The 9,194-nt window shown below is 39.8% G+C and overlaps 1 protein-coding gene across 5 annotated transcripts in view; it reads right to left on the reverse strand.

Moving 5' to 3' along the window:
• Positions 1-9,174, reverse strand: part of ZNF571 (zinc finger protein 571) — a 32,972-nt gene extending 23,798 nt beyond the window's left edge. For 2 of the 5 annotated variants that reach the window (XM_012436625.2, XM_064381386.1), the window contains exon 1: positions 5,827-6,005. The gene's annotated coding sequence lies outside the window, so the exon portion shown is untranslated. Of the gene's footprint in view, positions 1-5,826; positions 6,006-6,902; positions 6,918-9,122 lie in introns of those variants that run through there. The other 3 variants (XM_064381387.1, XM_064381388.1, XM_064381389.1) reach the window with 3 other exon arrangements.
• Between the last annotated feature and the right edge of the window lie 20 nt (positions 9,175-9,194).

The following is a 9,194-nucleotide window of genomic DNA, read 5'->3' on the forward strand; positions in this document are numbered from 1 at the left end:
AATAATAATAATAATAATAATAATGAGAAATAAGATTTTGTTTCTTATTTTATAGTATAGTTGAGCTTTGAAGCGCCATAAGCCATTGTACTAAGATTTTGTCCTCCCTGCCAATCAATTTTCATCTCCTTGGAGACAATATCATCTTCATTAAGAATACATGGGTTAAGCCGGGAGCGGTGGCTCACGCCTATAATCCCAGCACTTTGGGAGGCTGAGGCGGGTGGATCACGAGGTCAAGAGATCGAGACCATCCTGGTCAACAAGGTGAAACCCTGTCTCTACTAAAAAATACAAAAATTAGCTGGGCACGGTGGTGCATGCCTGTAGTCCCAGCTACTTGGGAGACTGAGGCAGGAGAATTGCTTGAACCCAGGAGACGGAGGTTGCGGTGAGCCGAGATCGCACCATTGCACTCCAACCTGGGTAACAAGAGTGAAACTCCGTCTCAAAAAAAAAAAAAAAAAACAGAATACATGGGTTGGCTGGGCATGGTGGCTCACATCTGTAATCCCAGGGAGGCCGAGACAGGTGAATCACTTGAGGTCAGGAGTTTGAGACCAGTCCTGCCAACATGGCTACTAAAAATACAAAAATTAGCCAGGAGTAGTTGTGGCCACCTATAATCCCACCTACTCAGGAGGCTGAGGCACAGAACTGCTTGAACCCGGGAGGCAGAGTGAGCCGAGATCACACCACTGTACTCTGGCCTGGGCGACAGAGTGAGACTATGTCTCATAATAATAATGAGAAATAAGATTCTGTTGGGTATAGCTGAGCTTTGAAGCACCATAAGCCATCGTACTATCTAAGATTTTGTCCTCCCCCATAACCAATTTTCACCTTTTTGGAGGCAATATCATCTTCATTAAGAATACATGGGTTGGCTGGGTGCGGTGGCTCACGCCTGTAACCCCAGGGAGGCCGAGGCAGGTGGATCACTTGAGGTCAGGAGTTTGAGACCAGCCCAGCCAACATGGCTACTAAAAATACAAAAATTAAAATGTTGGATACTGTAAAAAAGAATGAAATCATGTCCTCTGCACCAACAGGGATGTGGCTAGAGGCCATTATCCTAAGTGAATTAACACAGAAACGAAACCAAATACCACATGTTCTCATTTACAAGTGGAAGCTAAGCATTGAATACACATGGACATAAAGATGAGAACATGGACACTGGCAACTACTAGAGCAGAGAGAGGAGGAGGAGGGCAAGGGATGAAAACCCACTTATCAGGTACCCTGCTCACTACCTGGGTGGCTGGATTATTCATATCCCAAACGTCAGCATCACACAATACACCCATGTAACAAACTTGTACATGTACCCCCTGAATCTAAAATTAAAAGTTGAAATTTTATTTTTAAATAGTTGGATACTGGCATATGAATGAAAAAAAAAGATTAATATAACAGAATAGAATCTCTCATCTCTCAGGAAAGATGGATTATTCAGTAAATGTTACTGGAGAAAGGTAAAATTGGATCCCCATTTTATAAGGGATTCAATTCCCCCATTTATAAGGGATTCAAATCCCCCATTTATAAGGGATTCACCAAAATTAACTCCAAATATATAAGAGATCTAAATATTAAAAAATAAATTGGTCGGGCACAGTGGCTCACGCCCGTAATTCTAGCACTTTCGGAGGACAAGGCAGGTGGATCACCTGAGGTCAGGAGTTCGAGACCAGCTTGACCAACATGGCAAAAGCCAGTATCTACAAAATATACAAAAATTAGCTGGGCATGGTGGCGGGTGCCTGTGGTCCCACCTACTTGGGAGGCTAAGGCAGGAGAATCATTTGAACCCAGGATGTGGGGTTTACAGAGAGCCAAGATCTTGCCACTGCACTACAGCCTGGGTGACAATAGCAAAACTCCATCTCAAAGAAAAAGAAATCATAAAAATGCTAGAAGGAAAACCAGACTGTCATTCTTAATTTCAGAGGGGAAAATTCTCTGTCTTACAATTATATGAATAAATGTTACTATATTTAAAAATTGCCTAAAGAATACAAACAGACAGATGACAAAATGGGAGAAAATATCCACAACTTAAAGCAAAAACAGAGACTCCTAAAATCCAAAGAGCTGTATTTTAAAAATCAAGAGAAAATAATCAAGAGAAAGATAGTCGTTATTTTAAATGGAAAACAGGCAATTCACAAAAAAGAAAAGTTAATGGTCATTAAACATTTAAAATATGTTCAACCTCATTTAAATAAGAGATATTCAGATTGAAACTAAATTGAGAAGACTTCTGATTCCAATACCATTAAGATCCTATTGGACTAACTTCCTTATTTATTTTATTTTTTTTTAAAGAAAGAAAAAGAATAAAGAAGAGGAGGAAAAAGGAAGAGAAAGAGAGAGAGAGAATGGGAGTATTGCTTTCTTGTCCAGGCTGGAATACAGTTTAGTAATGGGTATTGAAAACCTCTTTTATACCAATAATTATACTTGTACTTGATGTAAACAGGAAGGAATAAGGGAAGAAAATAACAAATGAGCAGCCAACCAATATTTCATTTAAACCTATGAAATGCTGTGCGATTACTGAGGAGTGATTTACTTCCAATTATGTAGTCACTTATGGAATAGGTGTAAGGTGGTAATGTATGTTTTATGTATTTGAAGTGGAGAGTTCTATAAATGTTTATTAAGTTTACTTGTTCCGGGTCTGAGTTCAAGTCCTGGATGTCCTTGTTAATTTTCTGTCTCGTTGATCTATAAAATCGTTAGCTCTTCTTGTCCTTTTGCCATTATGTAATGTCCTTCTTTGCCTCTTTTGCTCTTTGTTGCTTTAAAGTCTACTTTATCAGAGGCGAGAATTGCATCTCCTGCTTTTTATTTATTTGTTTATTTTTACTCTCTGATTGGTTGATAAATCTTCCTCCTTCTCTTTGAGTCTTTGTGTATCGTTGCATGTGAGATGGGTCTGGATGCAGCATACCAATGGGTTTTGGCTTTTTATCCGATTAGAATACATATAACTTTAATACTGGCATTTGATGCTAGCTGGCTGTTTTGCCCATTAGTTAGTGTAAATTTTTTGTTGTGTTAATGTTCTTTTCTTTTTGATATATTTTTGGAAAGGCTGATATTGGTTGTTCCTTTATATGTATAGTGCTTCTTTCAGAAGCTCTTGTAAAGCAGGCCTGGTGGTGGTGAACTCTCTAAGTACTTGTTTGTTCGCAAAGGATTTAATTTTTCCTTCGATTATAAAGCTTAGTTTGGCTGGATAGGAAATTCTGGGTTGAAAGTTCTTTTCTTTAAGGATGTTAAATATTGGTCCCCACTCTTTTCTGGCTTGTAGGGTTTCTGCTGAGAGGTCTCCTATAAGTCTGATAGGTTTCCCTTTATGGGTAACCTGACCTTTCTCTCTGGCTGCCCTTAGTATTTTCTCCTTCATTTCAACCTTAATAAATCTGGCAATTATGTGCCTCAGGGTTGGTCTTCTTGAAGAATATCTTTGTGGTGTTCTCTGTATTGGAGTTGAATATTACCCTGCCTTGCCAGGTTAGGAAAGTTTTCCTGAATGATATCCTGAAGAGTATTTTCCAACTTGGATCCATTCTCTTCATCATATTCAGGTACACCTATCAAATGTAAATTAGGTCTTTTCACATAGTCCCATATTTCCTGGAGACTTTGCTCATTCCTTTTCATCCTTTTTTCTCCAATCTTGTCTTCTTGTTTCATTTCACTGAGCTGGTTCTCGACTTCTGATATCCTTTCTTCTACTTGATCAATTCAACTGTTTAAACTTCTGCATGCTTCGCGAAGTTCTCATGTTGTTTTTCAGCTCCATCAATTCACTTATATTCCTCTCTAAATTGTCCATTCTCGTTAACATTTTGTCAAACCTTTTCTCAAGGTTCTTAGTTTCTTTGCATTGGGTTAGAACAAGTTCTTTTAATTCACAGAAGTTTCTTTTCACCCATGTTTTGAAACCTGCTTCTGTTATGGGAACACACTCGTAATCTATTAAGCCTTGTTCCATTACTGATGAGGAATTGTGATCCCCTGTAGAGGGAGAGACATTCTGATTTTGAGTATTCTCTGCCTTTTTATGCTGATTTCTTCCCTTCATTATATATTTATCCGTCTGTTGTCTTTGTAATTACCGACTTTCTAACTAGGTCTCTGAGCAGACGTCCAACTTGTTGATTCCCAGCGCTGAAATCTGAGCAATTCACTGCGCTGGCCAAAACAGCGGTGTTAAGATGGATGGTGCTTTTCTGCCCAGGAATCTCCGGACTCTGCACCAAGAACTGCCATGCTAAGGCACCAGCAAAACCGCCGCGCCAGCCACAAGAGTCACCCTGGCGACATGTGGGGCTCCTCTGCTGGGAATCTCCTGGTCCGTGAGCAACAAATATTCGTCTGTAAGTGTGGCGTCCTCTCATTCTCTGCACTTTCACTGGGAACTAAGAGCCCGAGCTCTTAGTGATCAGCCATCTTGGATCTCTCTCGGACTAACTTCCTTAAAGATACACCTATAGATCCGGGCATAATATAAAAAGCAACTAACTGAAGGTGCTGGGCAATGAACTGAAGCAGTATTCCTGCAAAAAAATGCGCACTTGAATTGAATCATGAGGAAACAACAAACACATATAAACTGAGAGACAATCTACAAAACAACTGGCTTGTAGATTTCAAAAAAAGTCAGGATCGCAAAGGATCAAAGAAAAGTCCAGGAATTGTTTCTGATTAAAACAGACTAAAGAGATGTGATAACTAAATGAAATGTTTGATCCTAGATAAGACTCTGGATTGGACACCAGATAAGGGGCAAAAAAGGCTATAAGGACAAAATTAGAAAAATTGGTGAAATTCTTCTATGAACTCTGGATTAGACAATTATTATATCTCTGCTACATTTCTTCATTTTAATCAATGAATTACAGTTATAGTCCCTGTGCTCAGAAAATACAGTAATGTAATTATAGATAAAGGAAAATGATGTCTGAAAATTACTATCAAGTAGTTCAGAAGAAAAGTATATATGTAGAGAGAATTAGCAAACAAAAAAGCAAAATGTTAAAAACTGGTAAATACGTAAGGGCATATGAGAGTTTTTTCCTACTATTTTTGCAAATTTTCTGTAAGTATAATATTACATCAAAGTAAAATTTTTTCAAAAATCACTGCTATGTGAGTATTGATTTTTAATTAAGAGACTAAAGAGGCATAACCAAATGTAATCCATGAACCTTAAATATAGCAAAATATAAAAACCAAAAGAAATCTAAAATGCATTCTCTATCTTAACAGTAGTATCAGTTGTTTTCAAACAATTATATTTTAGAATAAAGAAGATAAATTATATTAATGTTTTAGCAACCAATATTGTTAGCATAAAAGAGAGATATGAGTATAAAATCAAATAAGAAAATACTCTTATTACTTGTCTGAACTGAAATATTATTATAAATTCATGATTCATGATTTATAGTTTAAAAATGAGTTATTAGCTTTGTTCCATGAAATGGCCTGCAATAAATGACAGTCCTATGGCAATGAGAAACTCTAATGCCCACACAGTGGTCACTGTACACTATATACCACAAGAGGAATCAAAACTCCTTAGAGAAATGGCTCATTTCAGGCCTGGCATAGGAAATGTACAAGGTGATCTTGAGATCTGTTTTGCCAGAAAACAAATACACTATCAACTCTACTAGAATCATGTCAGAAAGACATAGGAACTGCCTGGAAAGGACTACCACTGGCTTAATAAAGAGCAGTTTATATAAAAAAGAATAATGCTAGCAATAGTTTAAAACAAATGGTATTCAAATCAAACTCACTCACTTTTGGAACTCCTTAGAAGTTTGTAGGGCATCAACTCATTTATCTGAAAATTAGTACATAAAAATAAAGAATCAAATCAATTAATCTGCCTTTCCATATGAACTTTTTTTGTTTTTTTTTTGAGACCGAGTTTCACTCTTGTTGCCCAGGCTGGAATGCAATGGTGGGATCTCAGCTGCAACCTCCACCTCCCAGGTTCAAGCAATTCTCCTGCCTCAGTCTCCTGAGTAGCTAGGATTACAGGCGTGTACCACTACGCTCGGCTAATTCTGTATTTTCAGTAGAGACGGAGTTTCTCCATGTTGGTAAGGCTGGTCTCAAACTCCGACCTTAGGTGATGTGCCCACCTCAGTTTCCCAAAGTGCTGGGATTACAGGTGTGAGCCACCAGATCTGGCCATAAACTGTATTTTATAATAATCATATACCTGATGAAGAAAAGTTCTTATATATAGAAGAACTGTAACTAATAAATGCTGAAGGAATTGAGAGAATTTTTACAAATCACCATATGTAACCCTTAATGAAATAATGGGCAGGATGTGGTGCTCATGCCTGTAATCCCAGCACTTTTGGAGGCTGAGGTGGGTGGATTACATGAGGTCAGGAATTGGAAACCAGCCTGGGCAACAAGGTGAAACCCCATCTCTACTAAAAATACAAAAATTAGCTGGAAGTGGTGGCACATGCCTGTAATCCCAGCTACTTGGGAAGTTGAGGCAGGAGAATCACTTGAACCAGGAGTTGGAGGCTGCAGTGAGCCAAGATTGCACTGCTGCATTCCAGCCTGGGTGACAGAGGAAAAAAAACATGAATGAATCTTGGTATCAATCATAAGTGGACGTTACAATCTTTAGGTCAGTGCTTCTTATCCTTTTTAAAATTTTTCATGGTCATATCCCTAGGAGCCTTTTTAGATACTTTTCTCTAATAGCCACCACTCTCATGAAATTTGATTACCACAGATATACTCTCTCTCTCTCTCTCTCTATATATATATAAAATATATATATAGATACACACACATACATACATATATACTGTGGTCCTTTGGAGGACCACAGATCATTGTAATACCTACGAGTTTTTGTCCTCTTCCTTGTCAAAAACAAGTTTGAGATATCCTCCACCCTCATTGAGAATGCATGCTAATTTAGGTGCAAAAAAGGAAAGGATTAAATGAACAACATTTAAACACAACAATATGACATCACTGAAAGTGGGACACCAGACTGTAAAGGCCTCATGATGTGATGTAATAGGAAGTGCACAGTGCCAACTATGAATTACTTTTCCCTAAAAAGGTGATTTAGGGAAAATCTTATCTGAATCTGATCAAGCCTCTAGATCTAACTGCCTGTTTACAGAAATACGAAGGAATGGAAAAAAATTATGACAGTACAAGGAAGCAATCAGCTAAAAGCAGAATACAGAATATTCTACAGGACCAATGATCTAGTTTTTCTACAAATCAGCAGCATCAATTAAAACAAACCAAAGCAAAACACAGGAGGGAAACGGTCATGGATTAAAGAAGTTTAAGAGTTTTAGCCACCAAGTGCAATGTGTGAACTCTATTTTGATCCAGATTTGAACAAACCTACTGTAAAAATATGTCTTTGAAAGAACTGGGAAAATCTGAATATGGGGGTATACCCATATTCAAAAATTTTTTATTTCATATTACGAACTAACCACCACGCTGTTATACCAACATAAGAAACAAACTTGTTGTTAGTTTTGTTTGTTTTTGAGATGGAGTCTTGCTCTGTCGCCCAGGTTGGAGTGCAATGGCATGATCTTGGCTCACTGCAACCTCCGCCTCCTGGGTTCAAGCAATTCTCCTGCCTCAGTCTCCCAAGTAGCTGGGATTACAGGCACCCACCACCACGCCCGGCTAAATTTTGTATTTTTAGTAGAGACGGGGTTTCATCATGTTGGCCAGGCTGCTCTAGAACTCCTGACCTTGTGATCCGCCAGCCTCAGCTTCCCAAAGTGCTGAGATTACAGGCGTGAGCCACGACGCCCAGCCCTGTTAGTTATTTTTTTTAATGTTGGTATAACAGCATCGTCGTTATTTTAAAATATAATGTCATTTTTGGTCATATATGTATAAGAGGATACAACACAATTTTGAAATACTACAGGAAAATAGGGGGAAGGACTGATACAAAGGTATTTACAAATGTTTTTAATTACAGGTATGTGTTGGACATGTTGGGGTTTGTAGTATTCTCTATCCTGCTTGAAAACATCCACAATAGTTAAAATTTAAAAAGTCTTCAAATTTCCCTCCAGAAAAATAGTTATTTTTCATCAAAACCTTAGACCATTAGGTGGAAAGGAGAGGTGTAGTGTAGCTGGGGAGTAGAGCTAGACTGATTAACCCATCCCCAGAGCATCATTTATGGGGTGCCTAAGGACCAGTCACTAGAATGGCTGGTTCTTCGTTAGTAAGACATTGCTGGAGGTAAAAAATGTTTCGGAAAGGAAGAAATGTGAGGTTAGAAAGAAAATAGGAACTTCACACAAGACTTTCAGAAGTACGATATTCTTTTCCTCTGGGTGCCTCTCTTAGAAAACGCAGAACAGAGAAAAGAAAAAAGAATCACAGAACATCAGCGCTCTCACAGCAGACAAAACAATTTAGAATCACACCCTCAAGAGAAAGATTAGTCTTCCTCACAGGGCTCTCAAGCTAGAATACAACATCTATAACAATGGTCTTTTCCTAAGACACCTCCGGGGCAAAGCCTCACTATCAGGGAAACTTCAAAAGAGCCTCATTCTCTGCCAAGGAACTGCAGCAGCTGTAGCCGCGCGATTCCCGGCCGTCGGTGTCACACGAGGAGTACTGAGGCCCGGGAGGGGCCAAGGGGTAGGAGCATCACCAGGCGGCAGGTGAGCCCACCCCGCGGCCGCACAAGCGCACACGCACACGTCCAGAGCGGAGGAACGCTACTAGTAACACACGCCTCTCTAGGCTCCCTATCCCAAAGTGACGGTGCCAGTTTTACCCGCGGATAGGGGCTCCAGGATGCACACACATAAATTCGGAAAGGAGGAACACAACTAGCACCACGCCCCCGCCGCTCCCGGAACCAAAGTGACGGTGCTGACACCCCTCCGCACTCGCAAGGCCAATTTCCATAAGTAATTAGCCTAGAGCACTCTTCCTTTCCTGTCAGCACCGAGCCCCAGCCAGGACACCGGTATTCCCAGTACCACACAGGAACTTCCTTTTCGAAGCTGCAACCCAAAAGCGGCGAGCCGCTCCGGGTGAGGCCACCCACTCACCTGGCGGCTGCAGACAGGCTCCGTGCGTCAAGACGTAACGGCGTAAGTGTACAACGCGTGACGTGGGGGCCT

This window comes from Aotus nancymaae, unplaced genomic scaffold (assembly GCF_030222135.1).
Source record: "Aotus nancymaae isolate 86718 unplaced genomic scaffold, 86718_ANA_hifiasm-v0.15.2.pri h1tg000028l, whole genome shotgun sequence".
NCBI lineage: Eukaryota > Metazoa > Chordata > Mammalia > Primates > Aotidae > Aotus > Aotus nancymaae.